The sequence below is a fragment of the Ambystoma mexicanum genome, chromosome 5q, assembly GCF_040938575.1.
Source record: "Ambystoma mexicanum isolate Mex_15411 chromosome 5q, UKY_AmexF1_1, whole genome shotgun sequence".
In the NCBI taxonomy this organism is placed as follows: Eukaryota; Metazoa; Chordata; class Amphibia; order Caudata; family Ambystomatidae; genus Ambystoma; species Ambystoma mexicanum.
Genome location: NC_090933.1, coordinates 1,104,914,576 through 1,104,934,610, shown reverse-complemented (window position 1 = coordinate 1,104,934,610; position 20,035 = coordinate 1,104,914,576).

The following is a 20,035-nucleotide window of genomic DNA, read 5'->3' as shown; positions in this document are numbered from 1 at the left end:
TTACTGTCTTTTTGCCTGATTGCTGGTACTCCTTATCCAAACGCCTAGATTGCGACCAATGTCTTTTGCCCAAAACATCCATTTGGCTGAATCCATCATTAACCAAACAAGAAAAGTGTTGTTCTGGCCGTCCTGCTACCTAGTGGAATTTGATACATCAAAGACCTTCTTGAAAATGGAACTTGGATTCCATTTACACGTGTACACAGAGAGTTTGGTTTGGTAGACTGCAGTTATGCCGAATACACACAACTAAGAGGTCTAATATCTGCTAAGCTTGAGCTCACACCTCAGAATTGTGGGCAAAGCGCTGCCTGGTGAATGTTGGAACTCTGTGCCTGAGCAAATCATCCTGCTGCCTCTGTGTACAATGTATTCACATCTAATCGAACGGGGGCCTCAGAACTTGCAATTGTCTGGGCTGGTGAACTGGGGGAAGAAATGAATCCTGAGTGTTGGCAGAGGTGCTGTAATAATGTCCGCCTCTCAAGCATGGTTTGGGGTCTGTGGGCCTCACAGACTAAACTACTTTTTAGGGCATATTGGTCACTGGAAAGAAAGTTTAAAAGAAACCTCTCAGACAATGACCAATCCTGGAAGTGCAATCGATCAGTGGGCACTTTGAGCCACTTACTTTGGTTTTGCACAAAAAACTGAGATTTCTGGGAGGGAGTGTGTATGCGGATGGGCCTTGGGCTGTAGTTTTCAATCCCTAGAAAGACTTCCCTTCTGATTCTTGGGGATTTCGCCCTTTTGAAACACCTGTCATTTCCCAAGAAAGTGTGGGTATTAAGAGGCTGCATGGGTGCAAAATAAATGATTCTGCGTGCGTGGAAATCCCCCAACTGCTTCACCATGGATGACTGGCTGGAGGAACTGCTGACTATGTCCACGTACGAGAAGGCTATTTTTAAATACAGATGAGAATCTGATAAATTCAATGATCTGTGGGGCATGTTCTTGGATACCTTTGGTTAAATGATGTGATACTTAAATGCTTCAAGTGCATTGTCAATATTATTTGGTTGCATTGCTGTTTCTATATTAATATACTGTTGGGTGGGTAGTCGGTGTGTCATTGATACATGTTAGGTGTTCAATGTGCTTAGTTGTTTTTATTTTTGTATTTTTGTATTCACTATATGCTCACAAACGTTTTATGATATGAATATCTTATCCTTTTGGTTTGTAGGGTTCTATTGTTGATCTTCTTTGATTGTACTGCTTAAGTATGTATTCTTGCTCTTACCTATTAGTGTTAAAATAAAATGAAAGGTTACTCCATTGAAAAATGTATACACTGGCCGAAAAGCAGCAATGATACCATTGAGAATATGGTGTAGACTCGATGGAAGCAAACACAGAAAGTGCGTATCAGTATGCTTAGTATCTTTGAGAATATACTACACATATCTTTGTGAATGGGAATGCATTCTTTCATGTGAACCAGTGGAGAGATTCATATAGGCACGGGAAATGTGTATTTTTGGTTGAGTCTACACATTTTTGAACTTTCCTTGGTGCAAAGCTGGAGGCTGCTTTAGTTGAAGTTTACTCTATTCTTTTAAATACATTTTGAATTTTGAGAAAACCTGTGTCTGTTTCAATGAATCTTGTGGACTCCTCACAGAATCCGAGCCTAAACTCTCCTCCCATGTGGCCAGGGGAAGGCAGTTGCTACCTGATCCTGACCCTGTGGGTGGTATTAGCCGGGTGGCTCACATGTGAGAAGAAGGCCATCAAGGGAATGTGAGAACTCCCTCTGGGAAAAGTCGATAGTCATCATCTTCTGAGGGTGAGGATTTCCCAATACCTGACTATCTAAAGGCTTGCTGTCATCATACAATGTTCCCTCCCATACTTCCCCTAAAAATAAAGTGTGAAACCCCTTATGGTAAACTTGGAAGTAAAAATCAAGACATTAATACTACTTCTGATTATCATCATTCTACAATGTATTCAAATTGTGAAGTTAAGAAACAATTATTAGTTTCTTTAAAGACTTCTCCAATATATATCTGATAAATCTTTAAAACAGAGAACATTGAATGAACTTAAACTAAATTGGAACATTAGGGACTTTCCTATGTACTGGGATGAGAAAAAGGGCCTCAGAGGTGTAGAATTGCAGCATGAAATCTACTGGTTCTGATTACCCACACCTGGGATGGAATATTAAATATATAGCACCCCTTCAGGTGCAGGCCATCAGGAAGATGAGAGAGATCAGGAGAAGCATAATGAGTGAGAAGCAGTGGTTGCAGCAGTTTGTAGAAGGTGCAGGAGATGGAGGCGCAGCTGATGTGAAAGCGGTACACTGTGTTAAAGCTGTGGCAGAAGTCGGGAATCCTGTGAAATGCAGAGAGTGTGTGGCGGGAAGCGATAAAGAGACCAGCTGTCTGGAGGGAGAGAGAGAGGCTTTCCCAGTTCTGCATGCTGCTCCGGTGTGTGGCGAGCACTAGAGTTTAACCGGAGTGAAAGTGGCTCCAAGTATGGGAGGTGTGAGGCACAAACACTTTGCCAAAGCTGTCAAATGTCTGGGTTTTCACACCAAGGGCATGAACGCGAGCTGCGGGTACAGAGGAGATGTGTGAGAAGACGGGTGAATTGGCCTTGCTTAGGTGACTCCGGGCGCTCCTGACCCGACTGCTGGCTCAGAAGAATCAATTTCAATACCAAACTAATTTTGAATGCCAAATTAATGAGTTAAAGCAGTTTGGGGGCAATTCTCACTTTAATAGAAAGAGTGAAACAGAATATTGTAACCACCATTGTCCAAGCCAAGAAAGGACATTATTTAAACAAAGTCAAACAGAATATTGTAACCACCATAATAAAAGCTAAAAGGGGGCACTATTCAAATTAACTAAATCTGATTCATGGAAAGGAAGATTACATTCAGAAGGAGATTGTGCCAAGTATTGCCTAAGCGAAAGAAAGGGGCCCAAGGGAAACCAAAGTTGGCAGAACCAGAAGCCCTCCTTGGGATAATTATCAAGGGGGAGAGAAATATGATCTGCATTGCTGGGGCAAGTGAATCAGTGTGAAGTACATTGTCAATCCATGAAACAATTGTTGATGTAACTTTCCCCATTGAAGAACAAAGTGTGGAAGGTTTTGAAGCAAGCCTTACCACAAGATACCAATAGTAGTTGAAGGAATTTTATCCTGGCAGGCAAGTAGACCAGCTAAGTGAAACTTAGTGGTTACTCTTGGCAGGCGAGAGGACCAGGAAAAGGTTGCAATGTGTTAGACGGCTGTGGCAAAATTAAAGTATTACATTTGTTGGTGTGCTTTGTTGAACTATTGTGTAATCATCCTGACAAAACTGTGTTGTATAAGAAGTCTTTTTGGTTTATCCAAGAAACAGTTTGTGACATTTCGACTATTGCCTTGAAGAGTGAGAAGTCCTATTTGAAAATTGTGTTGCCAAGTGACGAACTTATGGAGTGAATAGAACTTTGTGTCATACCTTGAGTGGAACTTGACTGTTGGAAGAACTCACTTTTGACTTTTTGTTGGAAACATCCTGATTTAATCCAGGGGAATTTGATTCGACCATGGAGCAAGGATTAGTGCACACATTTCTCTATGTGCATCAAAATGTTATGTTGTGAAGTTTGAACAACCAGATAACGCTTTTATGATTGTGTTGTATGTATGAGTGTGAGGGAGAGAGATTTTGGACATTGGGTCAGATTTCTTTAGCTTTAGGTTTGTTAGGTTTAGGGAGAGCTAGACATTTGTCTCACACCTACTGCTCAATAAAATGGCTAATTGTGAGAAAACTTGATCTGCTTGTCTGTCTCACATTTCTGGCACCTCACACTATTTATTGCCCACAATTGTCAGTTGGGATTGTACATCAGAAATGTTGAATTAGAGGTTTTGGCCTAGCTGAACCTAAAGGTAAACCTATCAAAGCATACGTCCACACACTCCAACTCTGCACTTGAAACGTAGAAAGCAGCAGTGCTGCCGTTGGTGGTGGCAGGTAGCGGGCACGATACAGCAAAGAGGAGGAGCAGAACTATGCTTCCCCTCTTATAGCTCCTGTGCCATAAGCACCTGAGACACACCCAAGGTGGAATCTTCTGGTGCCCAACAGTGGCACCCCATAATTGGGTCACCATGCTGTTAGTCAACAGAACCTCCCCTACCTTCTAACATCAGCTGGCGCCCGTACCACCTAGCATTGAAGCCCCGGCATGCTGTTGTGGCTTGCAGAGATTTGGAAGGCACCCTGATATGTGCGAGGACCTTGGAGGCAGGGAGCAAGGATCCGAGCTGCTGTGCTTGGGGCGTGTCAGGATGCACGATTGGCACCACCAACCCCTTGTCAAGGCAAGATTTAAAGCCTCATTATCTGTTCAACGGAAGTGAAAAGAAAACAGTTTGTAGTTGATATGTTGCATGTTTTTACAGACCACCTGATTATGGGGTAAAGTAACTCATTACAATAATATTGTTCTTTTAACAAAAAAAGAATCCATCAGAGAACACCCAAAGTGGGTGCAAAGTATGGGCATCTCAGACTCACATCTACTTAACTTAATTTGTAATGTAATGCAGCGATCAACAACTATTGAGCTTTTCCTGCATTGTTTGCATTGTACAGACGAGGTATTATGTGCTGCTGTACACATTCCATTTGCATCCATTATACATCGAGATCATTCATTCTCAGAATTCAAAGAATAGACATGTCGAACCACCTTTTCTCTCCACCCCCCACTTCTCACCTCTTACCCATAAAAGGTCACAACAAGCTACTGAGAAGTGTTCACACCTTCCGCACCCATACACACGTCGTACCTGTTTAAAAGAGCGGCCTCCCACCTCTTTCACTGTGCAAGACAGGCCTATTACTGTCAAACAATCAGATATGGAGCAGAGTTTGTAGTCAAAATAGTGAAGTTATGTGTCCATGAAACAGCCATGTCAGGTCAACAAAAAGAGTGCTACATTCACATATGAGTCTCGAGTACAGGCTGCAGTTGTTTCGAGTTGAAAATATTTTGTTTTGGGGTTAGGAGGGCCACATGAGCAGCAACTAGGCACACTGGATCCACACTTCATCTGCCACTGAAGGCTGCCATCAACACCCTCAACAAGTCCATAGACCTGGCATGGTATCCAAAGAAAACAACATATGCAATGCAATTGTTTTGGTGGGATGTTAGTGGAGACATCAATTGTGTCCACAGCGCTGCAGGGTGCAGCGATAGCCAGTAGTATGGTATACATTGGCCTTGGCATGTGATATTTGAAGTAGAGATGCCAAATAGCACTTTGAGTACTTGATTGCCACATCCATAATGTACCCCAAGGCCACTTTACCTTGGATTTACTTGATTTTCTGCCTCGGGTGCTAAGCAAGAGCAAGAAAAGGATAGTGACCTTGTTCATACACTGCACTGTCCCTTTTTAAAACATGATATTGTGTTCTGGACCCTGCATTGCATATGTTCTTCAATCATTTAAAATGCTGTCTGTGATGTTGTTGTGTACAGGTGTTTACTCGGCTACCTTGGATCATACTGTAGGTGATGCACCTTCATTCTGCTTCATGGCGCTAATTCGACTGTATAACGTGTACAGATATTGCACCAGTTGCAAACACGGCATGTCTGACATGCAGTGATAGAAGTGTACCCAAAAAAGTAGGTAACTGTGACTCGAGTGGTGGACAGAGTAGGAAGGAAATGATAAACGTGCAACACATTTGTCAAGGGTTGCAGTCATGCTGGTTGACAGTCAATGGAGTTGAAATATATTTTGGTTTAGCTGTAACTGATATCTGGTGGTAAAGTGGAGCAGTGTGATTTAACTTCAAAAAGAACAGTTCCGGAATGATGAAAATGGTTGCAAAAAGTAGTGGAGCTGTTAACAGTAAAAAATAAAAGTAGTGGAACACCGCTCCCGACCGTTCTCGCTCACTTTGACCCCTGATGACATGGCAATATCTCCTATTTTATACTTTGGAAGGTAGCACACACTTCCATTCTATGTGAACCTTATCGAGAAAATGTGTACTGATGTAGCTTTTTGCATTTTACTGATATGCGCTTTAGTTTTGCCTGTGCTGCAGCATTATAACGCTGCCTGGCAGCATGTACCAGTCACTGTTGCTTGTACAGCTGGCAATGGGATGAATGCAATTCCTCCTCAGAATAGATGGGCGGAACAGACCTGCTCTTAGCGGTCCCCCTTATAAGAAAACATCTTATTTTATTTTACATTGAATGAGCAGTGCCCAGATAGCATGTGTGTAGGATTATAAATATGGCGGTTGTCAGGAACACATTAAAGGGGTGGTGTGGAGGTTTCCCCGGTATAACATGATGCCTGCCTTTTGCATGTGAGATGGATGAAATTGATGAAATGCATTTTCAATGGTGGCATGCATAGAAGGAAAGGTGCACACAAAATAGTGCAGGGAGTGATGCACCAATGTAGCATCGGTTTAGGGAAATGCACAAATGAGAAGGGGCATTTAGGTTATGTCAGCATAATGTAAGATTGGGCCGGGCGTACTTTTAATTTGCTCTGCAATTAGATCTAAATTTAATCCATGTTACCAGTTAACAATCCAACATTATAAATGCAATTCAGGTGAACGTTGTGGTATAGAGGCTGAAAACAACGAGTTCACACAGAAGCACTTTGGTTGCTAATCCCGCCCCCATAGCTTGTTTTGCGGAGGGAGTTCAAATAACAGAAGTGAGTTATTTTTGCTGAAGTAAAGAAGGGCTCTGCGCACATAGTGCTCACTGGTACTGGATGGGGAGAGTTGGGCTTGTTTTGAGGTTTTTGATGCATGGAGAAGGAGTGAGTGGAATTGAGACCTCTGTCCAGGGTATTTTGTTAAAGGAATGCTTCAATGGGTATGGTTGCATAAAGCAGAATATTGTTGTATTAGGTCATGTGGCTGTTGGTAAAACGGCTACAGGCAGTAGTAGCCAACATGGTGCATATGTTACCTTCGCCAGGCCGTAGTGGGCCGAACATGGAAGAATGCATTGACATGGAAGGATTCTGCCCTATTGAAAGGGGACATAGGGGTCACAGATGACCATCAGGATTGTTCTGTGTTAGGCGGTAGCATTGAGTGTATGGTGCAAACTATTTAGGGCCAACCGAACTTGATTTGGTGCCCATGCGGGTTTCAGTGACTACAATGCATGGCGCGCCATCAAATGGAAGGTGGGCAACAATGAAAGATGGGGCCCGGGCTAAGTGGTAGCATGCGTATTAGGCAACTGCATTTGCGGTAGTGATACGTGGTAGGGATCAAGGCTGTGGTATGTTGTAAGAAGGACAGTGGTTACTATTCAGGGCTGAGTGGGCTCTTGGAACATAATTAGTAGTTGTCAAGATAAAGTGGAGAGCTACAATTGTCACTGCCACCTCGATGCCTGAACAGAGTAGTTTGGAGGCCTATGTACCAAGGCCTGTTGAAAGCTAGCCCCTGGGGTGGGCTGGCACAGGCACCTTTATGCAGCTAACAGTGCAGGAACGCAGATAATTGGTACAGTGGTGTCTGAGTAATGAAAGCTTCAATATGCATTGGGTCATGCAAGACCATCCCTTGGGATACCTGGTGCAGCTATCTATGTATTACGAGGCAGAAGGGTGGCCAGGCTATTGCGTGGAAATCACTCTTAGGTTTCACTGGAAACTCTCTCCTAGGGGTAGACCTGTGGTTGGTGAAGGCCAGCAAAGTGGTCATTCTGATGCTCACGGGTGGTGGAACCGGTAGGGCACATGAGCAGACTGAGGGATGGTCAGGTGTGGCTGATTGAGAGCTACAATGTGAATGGGGTTGCCCAGAACCGTCCTCAGGGCATATCCTGCTGCAGAGGTGTGTGGGGCCAAGCCAGTGAGTGGAATGTAGATTCTAATGTTCAATGGAAAATGGAGCCTGCGGGCAGACCAGTGGTTGGTGCAGGTCAGTGAAGTGGCCATACTGGTGCTCAAGGGTGGCAAACCTGGTAGTCTTGCAGGAGAAAATTGAGGTGAGGTTTGGTCTTGGTAGTCGAGAGCTAAATCATGGTTGGGTTGCCTAGACCAGCATTCCGGGTAGACCCTGGTGCAGAGGCGTATGTTTTAGCTCACAGGGGGACTATGGGAAGAAATCAGTGATGTGGATGGAAAGGAGCTGGCAATGGGACAAAGGTTCCTTTTGCGCAATTGTTTTGGCTATTAGTGGAGGGGCAATGGTTTGTACAGGGTTGTGGCACAGCCATGCCGGTGCTGGTTGGCAGTTGTCAACCCAGTATTCATGCAGGTGCGGGAGTGGACAATTGGTGTGCAGGAATGGTTATGGGGTTAGGTTACCCAATGCTGCCTTGCTAGGTGCACAGTGGTTCTCCAGCAAATTTGTGCAGGTTTTGTGAGGGTGTCCGGTAGTTGGGGCTGTTTGGTATGGGTCGTATTGGGAAGCAGATAGGTTGCTGTCATTGCCGCAGCATGATGGATCAGTGGCAGGAGAGTGAGCTGTGAGAGGGAGACGGGGTGTGTGGTCACAGCTCAGCACAATGATGAGTTACAGGATGGGTTGTGGATTGCTTCTGTCTTTGGTCTGGCCGCTACCGATCTTGCAGGGTCTCTGTATTTGGGAGCTTGATCAAAGGTAGGGCAAAATGTACCTTCGGGTTGTATGGGAAGACTCCTAGGATGTGGGGATGTGGACGGTTTACACCTCTTAGAAAGGTTACTGTGGTGGTTTTGAAGGAAGGAGGCCTCTGTAATGGAGTAGTTCTTGAATAACGAATAAGGAAAGATATGCCGAAATGAGAAACAATGATGAAAGGTAAGCATGTATGAAAACGGATTGTTCAGTTGCAATGCGAAGGTGAGGAAAGGTCTACAAGGGTGATTGGGGGCAGCTGTCCCCATGGCATGGTAGGAGGAACAGGTCACAGGTTATAGATGCAGAGCACACATGTTACATAGGTTCAGGTGCAAGAGAGTGATCCCTGGATGTGTCTGGGAGGTACTTTCATGCATCCTTTTCACATAGCAGCAGAGTTTATGAGAAGGTTCAATGGAAACTGGCTCCTAGTGGTGGACTGATGGTCGATACAAGCCAGTGAAGTGGCTATTCTGGCACTCACAGGCGTATGCAGGAGCAGATTGAGGAGGGGTTGGATCTGGGTAATCGAGAGCTACAATGTGAGTGGGTTCGCTCAGAACTGCTCTAATTGTACACCCTGTTGCAGATATGTGTGTCCTCAAGCCGGTGAGTAGAATATAGAGTCTTGGGGGTATTCGATTACCAGGGGTTTCAAACTGGTAGAGGGCTCCATGGGAAGCGCCTTACTGTGCCCGGCAGGCATCCTGACCTGATAGAAATAAATACGGTATGGTAGGGCTTAGGGCTACAGGCTTTGAGTGCCATCAGCTGTTTTAGAGGATCCACCACAATACTTGGAAATTAGCAGATCCTCATCCTTGTGTTGGGCAAGCCAGCCTGCTGAGGTGAGAAGGATGGGAGGTTGGATGTGATTTATGGGCAGTTTGAGTGGCCGGGCGTGAGCAAGGGGGGTGCTCGGTCTAGCAGCATCCAATTTTAGATAATGAGTGTGAATGGGCAGACGTGACACATACGATCCAATTTTGCCATAGGCGTGACCTGCTAGAGGGTCGTAGTTCAAGGTACTCAAATTGGATAGGTGAGGTCCTATGTTTTGTGGGGGTTAGTTGGTCGTCATGTGTTTCCTGAATTCAGAGTATCAGGGCCATTATTTTGGCCACCTTGGGAATTAATCTACAATCGTCACAGTTGGTTAATTTTAATCACTGTCCATCATGGTCAGAGTTGAGAGGGTGTACAGTAAAGAAAGCACCATATAGAATTAGTGCATGGATGGAGGGTGATTTACAAGGTGAGGCAGTCCGCGTTGGGATCAAGGTGGTCACCATTATATAAAAGGTATCAGAGGGTCTGTAAGCATGGGCAGCCATAGTGAGATGGGTTTTGGGAGGGATTAGAGAGAAAAGAATGAGAGAGATACACCCATAGGTGTAAAGGACAAAGTGGCGGATCAGATACTTAGGTGACGACTAACCCAGTCAGTTTTAAGGGGCAAGTGAAAAGAGGACAAACCCGCTCATACAGAGGTCTAGGTGGGGAATGTAGGGAGGCTTCGAGCATAAAGAGGGATCAACTGAGAAGGAAAGGCTTGTGTGAGGGTTGGGCATGCACATGGTTGGGGTCAGGTCAAGGGAAATGATCTTTGGAAATGACATTACTGGTGATGGATGGTTTTCATGGGATGGTCGCACCTAAAGTGCTGATAGAGTGCTGATAGAGTGCGCAAAGATAGGGTAGAGGTGCCACAAGGAGTGAAGTTGCGGAAGGAGGGAGGTCACCACAAAACAACGGCCTTGCAAGGGCTGGGATGGATACCAGCAGCTGAAGGGACAGAAATGCCTATAACATGAGTTCTTTCAACATGTTTGTGTCTTTCTCTGCAGATGATCTTGTGTGGTTTGTTAGTGTGATCACTGTTCATACGTGTTGCTGCCATTGGGGTGCAGAGGGGTTCCACTTTTGAGTGGATTGTTATTCTGCAGGCCTCCGAGCATGAGGCGGGAGAAGAGGTGAGTTTAGGCGGCAGTTGAAAACGCACAGGAAATTACCCAGTTGTCCTCTGCCTTGGCAGTTGCAGGAACCCATATAGAAAGCGGTGGGAAACAAGTTAGCAAATGAACAATGTGTTGTCGGGGACGCGTGTGTTATTGATGCCATGGGGTGCAATGCAAATGTGGGCGGGTGAGTGCCCTTGATTGATAGGTCAAGGCCACTCTGCAGGTATGTTTAGCACACTTGAATTGAATGTTAAGCTCAAAGTTTGGGGACACTGCTAGAGAACTATCCTTCCTACTCGTGGATGGTGGCTTAGCTCAGCACGGTGAGTTGGCATGACAGCCGCTCACTGAATGGTGTGTGTCTGGTAGGCACACAAGGGTGGGGGCAACGGGACTGGGGATTTGGTTGAGACACAGTGGTTTCCTTATTTCCCACCTGGAATAGTCAGGGCATCGCGGAAAAGGGTATATACACTCCCCCATGCATAATTATCTCAGATGTACAATATTGATATGAATATTTTATGATGTGATTTCACAAATGTATTAACTGTTACATGTTGTTAAATATATGAGGTCAATTCACTTCTATTCACTGATAAATTAACTGCCATGGGTTTTCCCCCCCCCAGTGCCAAGGCCTTTTTTGGTGATTTTGGTATTTCGCCATTCACTGCCTTCTAACGTTTTCTGTTTCATTAACCCCTTAAGTATCCCGTCCTTGGCAACAGGGAGGTAATCCCAAGAACGAGATACCTCGCCCATGGCACTTTTAATGGTTGGTTCCTTATACATAGATTCTGTTGGATTTGCGTGTGCAGATGACAACAATAACACCTTCTAAATATTGTGTGGAGGGCTTCCTGCCCAGCTGGACTTCTCGCTGCAGGGCAGCTCCTAATGCCTGCAGGCCAGTGAGGCCCCAACAGCTAGGCTCTTTGGAGCAGGACAAAACGTCAGCGAACGCGAGCCGCCCAGCCCAGAAGGCTTTTTTGGTTTTACTTTACATTCTAGTTGCCAACATTTTTGTTTTAGAAACGTTTGTTCCAGGATGATCACTGGGGCCACGGGGAGGTGACAATTTCCTTGCATCGGGATTGTGCCTTCACTAGATATGTGTGTCTGGCTGGGCACTATGTGTTGAGGAAGAATGACACTTTTTTGGTTTCATTTGGTAGCTTTTGGCATGGCAGTCCATGTGCACATTGTACAATCAAGTCCAAACAAGAAGACCTGTATGTCTCTTTCTACTTCTAATCCCGCCAAATAATGCAAAATGTATTTTTGCTGTGAAAGCCTACTTGTAAAACAAGTTTTTATTTCCTGATGCCAAAGGGTAGTTTGTTTTGTTACATTTGATAGTATTTTCCCAGGCATATAAAGTTTGTTCCCTCTTCGTTTTGATGAGGCGAGGACATGTTTGCCATATTTAAGCTCTGAATGGCTAAATTAATGTCGGTAGAAGGGATTACACTGAACGTCCTGTATCTAATGTTAAACAATAGTTCACACTTTTATGATTTTCACTGCTGGAGTCTTTTAAATGAGCTTTGTTTAATGTTGACCCACAGTTAATTCATTATACACTGTGGGCCTGATTCATGAAAGTATCTGCATGGAAAATATGGACTTTGCGTGCCAAAATGCGTGAGAAATCCTGTTTGTCGTTTCATGGAATCGACTGCAGAGCACTTTTTTTGTACTTTGCGGGGACTTCACGCAGGCTTGGCACGCCACTGCGAGAGGCCAAGTGCTTTGCATGAGGCAACACACAGAGCATGGGTGTGGCTTGCGCAGAGGGCAGTGTAGGATGTGGAACACGGAAAATGGGGTAGAACAAGAAAAACATTGGGTGTTACGCGGGACAGCCCACAGGCTGTCCATCGAACACCCACTATTGCGCAGAATGATACGTGTTCATGGATCCAAGCGCACAACCTCTTGGCAGGGAAATAGCCACACAAAGACTCATACTATGCGCTACTCAAAGAAAGGGGTACAGACACTTGTGCATAGGATTCACTGTGCAGAGGTAAAATCAGGTGTCGGATTAAGGGGTAAGTGTCTGCCGCCGTGGCTCCATTCTGACTTAGGGGTGCTTGTTTGCAGTGTAGTGGGTGCAGGAAGGGTTTACAGGGGTTCACACGTAGATTTTCCGAGTTTTACCTGAGTTACGATCAATCGTGCGCATGTTGTTGTGGTGCCGGTAACAGTTACAGGGGACCTTGCGCCGGGTCCCCGAGATGTAGGCCTTTTTGCGAGGGACCCCACGCACTGTTTGAAGGGTGCGCTTAGTCGCACCTGGGGAGCACACAAAGGTAGCGCTGTTCTGACTGTTTTTGCTTTGCCTGCGGACATGTCTGGGGCATTCCAGCCGAGACTTGCGTATACGGTTACTTTGCACAAACAATTCCATGTATACATGCAGCACGCAGAATAAATTCTGCATCTAGGCTTGCGCAGTGTCGCTTTCGGCACGTGGCCTTTGCAGGATAAATGTGCTCTTTTCCATGAATCGGGCCCTATATATCTAGGTTTGCGATTGTTTTAAACAGTACAGACCCACTGCACAGAACAGCAGAACACTGTAAAGAGAACATTTATTTTCGAAGGAGCATAGCCAGAATGATATATATCATATATGCCATATGTATGTGTGATTACATAATGGGAAAGAACATGTAATTTGAACAAACTATATGATGTTTGGATATGTTTACTTCACATCTCACATAGTTAAAGATTTGAGGAGCAGTGAGACTAATTTAAACACCCAGAATCACACAAAACGTTGTCATGTGCCGAAGCTGGGATTCGAACCTCAGTTTTATGGTCAGCAACTCAGCAACGCATAAACGCCATTTTGTTTTTATTCCGAATCATCTTTTTCAGAAAGAATATGCTGGATGGATACAGTTAACAGCTTAAGAGCTGCTTCATGGAGCACGTTATAGATGAGCTGCCATAAATGGGAACTAGGAATGCTGTTGCAAGAGGTTTGCTTTTGTCAATGCGCTTGTGTTCCCAAAGGCCTCTATGTTATGACTTACTTATTCCTGGGTTCAGCATCGCACTATAAAGTATATGGTTCATTTCTTCTGAGAAGAAGAATTGGCAATGGAACATTAACTGTTCCAGGAAGCCGCGGCTTTTCCTCCGGGACCAGCGCGGGAGATAACTGCGCCACCCTGCGACCCCCAGAGCTCGTGTTAATTGCTGTCATAGTTTGGCTGAAACCGCCATGAATCGCTGCCATTCATTGCGCTGGCGCAGCATTCCTGCTACAGCTGTTTCGAAGACGACGAGGCTGTAAGAGGCCCCAGTGATACCCCTCTCGAGTTTCTAACTTGGGAACAAAGGAGCTCGAAGCCTTCACCAAGAGGCACCCGTTCAACTGATGGACGGTCACTGCTGCACACATGAACCCAATCCCACCGTCAATATTATACTAGGGGCTTCTACAAAGGAGGAGGTTTGTGTATGTCATGTCAACAAGGTGTAATGTTTTAAAGGTGGCTTCCAACTGAACATACAGCAGTATATAATGCATTCAATAAGTTCCTCTCACCTGGGCAAAGGTCGTTTGATAATATGACCCTTTTAATTTGACCCCATTTGCAAGGTTCACTTCCAGCTGTTTCTAAGCACTGCGATAATCGGTCTTGTTAGTAACTAATTTAATGCCACCAATATATGGATCTCGAACCGATCAAGTGGACCCTGCTGAACAGAATGCCTATGGTGAACAATTAACGTGCTATGCTGCCTTGCCAACATGCTCCACACATATTTGGTAAGCCATTTGACATCCCTGCCCGGGGCTTTGAGATGCCCCACTGGCACAGCATGTCAGCTGTTGGTCATTAAGCCTAAGGAATAAACACGGAAATACAAGTGGTGCCTGATCGCCCCCCTACATTGCCTCGTCCCATAAGTCACCCTCCTGCTGAGGGATGCGAGTGGGGCTGCTTGCGTGGTGTGTTCCAGCAGGCGTTGAGCAATTCATCCCATTGTCCCCGTTTAGAAATGCGTGATTTACCGATTCTCTCTCTGTGTAATTAGAGGCCCAGGGCACTATCTCCTGCTGAGACCAACCTCTAACCCACTGCAGTGAGCCAGAGCTGTCTGTCCTGCCTTGTCACTGGAGGGTGAGAATGCTTGCTGAGCAGGTAATACAGTAGTGCTTTGAACACAGCAGTTAGCACCCTAGAAGCATCTTTCTTGCTTTTAGCTAAATATCTGCAGTTTATGCAAGTGGAAAGTACTCCTGTGTGCAATAATAGAGAATATATATTAGCAGGTGGATATCATTTTCTCAACTCTCATGCTGGACTTCCTTTGCATCTTGTACTCATGGTGGCCCTGAATCATGCTTTTCCCATCTTCATCTTGTATCCAGGCTTGCAACATGATGTGTTACTACTGACTTCTGCAATTGTATTCACTCTCCCCCTCTTGCTTCTCCACTCTTTTTGACTGCTTACTCTCTGGTCTCTCCTCCTCTCCCTTTTCCTATCTCCTCCCCTTCTCCCCTTACTTTCTTCTATGCACTTACTCTATCAGAATTGTCCTTGGGACTAGTATGATAGCAACCCCGTGTGTCTGCTTTCCTTGCCCTTACTTGTCCCTACCCTCATGCACTATCTGAAATGCCGTCAGGCCTAGTATGATAGTCACTTGTTTTGTTCCTCCCCTAACTTTCTGCACCCCTCTCCCTCACCTCTTGTTTTTCTCCGTCTCTACCAGAAATGTCATCAGGCATAGTACGGTAGTCGCCTTTCTCTTTCCATTTCCTTCCCACTCTCGCCCTCCATTCCTTATCTATGTCTTAGCTCCTGCATTATCTGAAATGTCATCAGGCCGAGTACGATAGTTAATTTCACATCCTTATTGTTCATGGCCTGTAAGAATGTCTTTGTATTTTCCCTTGTTCCCTCCCTTGCTTTGAAGCGCTTTGAAACACATATTGTATAGGCGCTATATAAATAGACTATCATATAATTTCATATCATTATAAATGGAGTTCTCAGGAGGATAGCTCAAGGGCAACATGTTCACCTTGGAAACAAGCCCACACAGAGCAACACAGGTTTGATCCCCGGGTCTGCGCTTAGAAACTTCTGGGTATTAACCGCATTATAAATAACCAAACATACCATTATTGCCTGCCTCTCAGCCAATCATAAAGTTTACAGTAAGGTCAATAACGATGGGTAGTGACTGCATTCTGAACATTCTGTCTTCAAAAGCAGACAAGGAAACAACAATGCAATGTACAGACAAGATTTTGTTTCAACAAGACAATTCCTCCGGGGGAGGACCTTTTTTAACGCAACCTACTATTTTACACACAAAAGAGAAAGATAAAACATTGGAAAATGCTTTCACTTTCTTATAGAGAAACCATTTAACTTTACAGGACACCTAATGCATGCTCATGTTAAACCTCTTCAGTACAACCATGTTGCAACTGAAATGCTTAACTTATGAAGGCAACCATGTTATTTAACTACTCCAAAATAAAACCACAATTACTTGACCAACTAATTGTGGCTATTTGCTTTGCTCACTCTTAAACTTTTCCATGAAATCTCCAAAGCATGCATTGCTACTTCCACCATCTGCTAATAGCCTGATAGACTTCATGAGGGGTCGTTATCACTTGCGTTAATGACCCTTTCACAGATTATGGCCCGAGGCCATAGCGACCCCCCCTCACTCTATAAGGCTATATTATATGATATTATAATATTACAAGGAGCATGGCTTCATCACTTGTGACGTCACTGCATGAAGATGCTGTCCCTTCCTAACAGAAAAAGAAAAACTGCACTTCTTGTTCAATACAGCTTTGTGTACACATGTATAACACCTTTCTCCATTTACAGCTGGCATGTTTATGAGTCCAGTTGTTTGCAGATGCAATGTCGATGTATTTCCTTATGGTCATAATGTACCGATGTGGGAATTGTCTCAGTGGAAACGTTCTATAAATCTGCATTGGGATTAAGAATGACATGAAGGGGGGGGCAAAAAAACCAAAAAAAACAAATTGATTGGTTGTGAACGCTGAGTCTTTGTTTGCGTTTTCTTTTTAGCTTTTCTTTTATGTGAAACAATGTGATCTTTGTTGTAAATATGGCTAGGATTTATATGTAATAATACAGTCTAAAGTTTCATGGTAACTGGTAAAAACTTTTAAAATAAAAAAAAATCAAATAAATAAATCTGCATAATTAGGGATTTACTTTTAAACAAATATTCTAAAGGCTAATCTCTCAGAAGAATAAGTACTAGTTAACGACTGATGCCAGCCTCTCCCACGCCAGCTGTAAATGAGTCGGCTATTTCGCAATGCCAGGAATTGGGCATATTTATTTACAGTGAGATTTTTGTAAGCAATACACGGGTGATGGTGTTTTTTTCTATTTTTATTGACACCAAAATTACACCCTGTACCTTATTTCAGCATCAAGGGTGTATTGAACAATAACGTTCACATAGATGCTGACTTCTGGGCCTTGTTTTCTCTCTGGCGTAGGTAAAGATATTTCCTTCTAAATTAAAGCAGTGGGTATTGATGAGGTATAACCCACAGTGGTGAGCCGACCCTAGTGTGTGCATCTTCGCTGGTGCTATATGTGGTGTGGGGAGAGGGTGGAGCAAAGGAGGGACAGTCCGAGGGGAGCACAGCACTTGGAAAGTTCAGTCCGCAGTCTTATACCAGTGAATACTGCCTGTGTTGCAAGATCTTTTATTGGTTAGCACCACTGGCCAGGGTCCTAATGTACAGTAGTAGCCGAGAGCTATGCACAGCCAATCAGGGTGCTCGGAATGAGTGCCTGAATACTTGGTAATGGCGCACATTCCAAGCCCTTGGCTCAGCCATGAGCACCAGCGGCCACCACGCTCACGCTCGCTCCAGTCTGTGGCTCCCCAAATATGACCGTACTTACTGTATCACACTGCTCCTGTCCGACATCAAGGTCCAGTTACTTATCTGCCAGCCCTCATACCCATCTTTACCAAGCCTTGTCTCGTAATTGGCCGCCATAGAATTGGAGAAGTGGGCCATGAAGTTTGCTTCACAATTTTAGTAGTTCTTTTTTCGAAACAAAAATTGGTCAGCAAAAAGAAAAAGCCCTATCAGTACATACATGTATTTTCTGGTATATTGGTGCCTCTAAAGCCCTTGACAGGAGGCTTTACCTGGTGGTAATGGCAGTAGGGAACACGTTCAAGATCCTCACTCCTCTGTGTCCTTTATTTTGGTCCCGAAGAAGTCACTACCCACTTGAGGTTATTGCTGTTTCGTTATTTGTTCATGGATCTAGAAACTGCTTGTTGGTCTTCTGCAGTCAATAAATAAATAATGGTACTCTATGATGTGGTCGTTATTAGACACCAGGACCTTCAATGTACCATGCTGCATTGGCTGCCAGGTGAGGAGGTGCCCCAGCATTTGCAGACCCCGCAGGCAGGTCCGGGGATGATTACAAGCTGGCTACAGTTCAGAGCAGGAGTAAATGTTGGATGGAGCAGAGCAAGTGGTGCAAGGTGAGTAAACTGAAGGCAGAGGGTGAAGAGAGCAAGAGGTAACAAAAGAAGCAGGAAGAACCAGATGGCAAGAAAGTGTATGAAGAGAAGATAAAGAAAGCGCACACGTGGAAGTGTGAGGTGTAAGGGAGGCAGAGCAGATGTCGAGGCAAGAGGAGTGAGCTAAGAAGGTGACATGAAGCCACAGGGGAGATGAGGTAAAAGAAGGTGAAACAGGGCTATAAGCGAAAGTTGAAGGCCAATGTGGAGAAATAGAATTGAGGACGGTAAAGCAAACAGAGAGGGAAAAACAGTCAGAATCACCCAAGAATGAAGAACAGAAGGTCAGAGAGGGGATGAAGTGGGTGCCATGACCCCATGGTGCCATATGGAGGTGGAACAGACAAGGCAAGAGGTGCAGAAAGGGAAGAGAGAGGTCCTGCTGAAAGAGCACCAGTCCATCTGTGCTGGCAATCACTGTGGTAAAGTCTGTCACCAGTATTCTGGGACAAATATAAAACGTTCCCTGGACCCAGTGAGATCTCGTGAAATGTGACGCAAGTATGTCAAGACCTGGAGTAAGTCCCCAGCCCCACACATTCAGAAGATGGGAATGACCTCCAAGAGAAAATGAGCATCCCGACGACATCAGAAAAGAGAACCAAGGAAGCTATGCAAGAAGTTCAGTGGACATGTGAATACAGTTACTGTGAGCAAGTTTTGTTGAACGCCAAGGAGGTTTAAATCCAGTGTTGTCTCTATGTATGTATTCATTTTATTTATTTGTTTATTTATTTTAGAAATACAAATTAGATGGGATCAATCAGGGGGGAAAACAGAAGAATTGGGGCACATCAAATTAGAGGCAACAGGCCAAACTGGTTTAAGTAAACAAGGATTTTACCTAGCTAGCTAAAACAGTGACAGTATGCACGTTTGTAGTGGATGTAAGATATTAGAAGTATGGCATCAAGTCAACATACCCCCTAAAACGTTATAACATGATCAATATTTGCAAAAAGGCCCTCCAAAAAACCTCCAAAGGCATTTTGTGTTACAAACATTTTATTGTATATTTTTCATTGAACACATTTTATCATCATTTGTTGATCTAACTTTAAAACAATTAATGAAGAATTACGTTACATAAATAAATTGACCAACCCAGGTACCTTCAAAGTCCAACCTGCGGCACTCCCACCAAAATTGCAGATTACAACTCAAACACGACAGTCAACTGTCTTCCTTAAAAAAGCCCAGTCAGTGGTTTTAACAGGTAACGCATAATCATTTTCTATCGAACCCTGTCCCATTATTTCAGGTTTAACAATACATATTTTCATCTAATGCTTCTGGTGAATACCTGCCCCTCCACCTAAGTAATGGGTTTAAACACCTAACTTAATGGTAATTTAAAGTGCTCTTGTATAGCACATCTCTGAAATGTGTGGTATCCTTCTGGTGTATGGTTTCACATAAAAGAGGGTGTTAAAAAGGGGGATGCAGGTACTAAAGATGTGGGCCCTCATTACGACCCTGGCGGAGTGGGTTTACACCAGCGTTATTCGCGGCGGACCCGTCCGCCCTACTACGAGTTCCCGTAGCGCCATGGAACGTTTTCCGCCTGGTTTTTCCGGGCGGAGAAATCCATGGCGCTACGGGACCTTGATGTTAATTACGCCACCGTATTTTGCGGTGGCGCAATTAACGCCTTCCCCACTCCCATTATACCCTATGGGGCAAAAATGGGAATGGGGAAGGGTAAAATGGGGATTGGGGATTTACCGCCCCGCCAAGGTCGGCATGGGGCGGAAAATCCGCCAACCTCCATGGCGCTATCGGCAGCTTTCCGCCGTGCTCCGCGGTGCATTTAGCACCGCGATTTCCGCCAGGGTCGTAATGA